This window comes from Triticum dicoccoides, chromosome 3B (assembly GCF_002162155.2).
Source record: "Triticum dicoccoides isolate Atlit2015 ecotype Zavitan chromosome 3B, WEW_v2.0, whole genome shotgun sequence".
Taxonomy (NCBI): domain Eukaryota; kingdom Viridiplantae; phylum Streptophyta; class Magnoliopsida; order Poales; family Poaceae; genus Triticum; species Triticum dicoccoides.
In genome coordinates, this window is record NC_041385.1 from 617,569,091 (window position 1) to 617,569,635 (window position 545).

Sequence of the window (545 nt, forward strand, 5' to 3'; positions counted from 1 at the left end):
GCATGTGCGTGTTTTTCTGTCAAGGGGGTCCCCAGTTGCATGTCAAGCATCAACTCACAACTAGGGGGTGTGCGTTTTGTTGAGGACCCCTAGTTGCAAGTTGCCCAATGACTCGCAACTAGGGGGTGTGTCTGTGTGTTTATTCGTGTCCCCTAGTTGCCAGTTGACCATCAACGCTTAACTAGGGGGAGAGGTGTGTGTGTGCGTGTGTCAAGGGCCCCCAGTTGCAACCTACCCATCGACTCGCAACTAGGGTGTCTGTGTATGTTTTATTCGTGACCCCCAGTTGCAAGTTGCCCCTCGACTCGCAACTAGAAGTGCGTGCATGTGCGTGTCTTTTTGTCAAGGGCCCCCCAGTTGCATCTCAACAATCGAGTCTGAACTAGGGGTTTGTGTGTGTTTGCTGAGGACCCCTAGTTGCAAGTTTCCCATCGACTTGCAACTAGGGATGTGTGCGTGTGTTTTGCTTTTTATTCTTGGCCCCCAGTTGCAAGTTGACCATCGGCTCGCAACTAGGAGGAGATGTGTGTGTGTGTGTGTGTTTC